This window comes from Octopus bimaculoides, chromosome 11 (assembly GCF_001194135.2).
Source record: "Octopus bimaculoides isolate UCB-OBI-ISO-001 chromosome 11, ASM119413v2, whole genome shotgun sequence".
Lineage (NCBI taxonomy): Eukaryota > Metazoa > Mollusca > Cephalopoda > Octopoda > Octopodidae > Octopus > Octopus bimaculoides.
Genome location: NC_068991.1, coordinates 55,684,209 through 55,684,863, shown reverse-complemented (window position 1 = coordinate 55,684,863; position 655 = coordinate 55,684,209).

The window sequence follows — 655 nt, the reverse complement described above, 5'->3', positions numbered from 1 at the left end:
ATCTGCATGTATACACACACACACACACACACATATATATATATGCATGTATGTGTAACTGTTTATGTGTGTGCATGCGTGCCCGCGTGTGTGTGTAAGCAGGAGAAGCAGCGTGTGTATGAGTGTCTGTGTGTGTATGCATGTGTATGTATGTATGTATGTATGTATGTATGAGCATGTCTGGATGCATAGTTGTGTGTGTACGCGATTATTAACATTTCCTGGGGCTAAATAGCAGTAGCATTCTTTCCTTTCCTGGGACTGCCACAAACCATCATTTTATCGTGCTGCTAAGTCTCTCTAAGAGATTTAGAAATGCAATATTTCTAATTTTGTTGATCAGTGAATTTATTTCACTTGAAATTCTATAGGTTTTCAAAGGCGAATAAGCATCGACTGCTAGCAAGCCAAGCTACTCCAGATTGATGAAGAGCAATGACTCTGAAAGTAATCTCTGGGTACTGGCTTTGTTGAGTGACAGTGCTTATCTCCCCTGTTTGAAAACTTAAGAGCGCAGAACGCTTGTATCACATAACCAACTAGAAACGATGTTTCCTGGGGCTAAATAACAGTAGCATTCTTCCCTTTCCTGGGACTGCCACAAACCATCATTTTATCGTGCTGCTAAGTCTCTCTAAGAGATTTAGAAATGCAA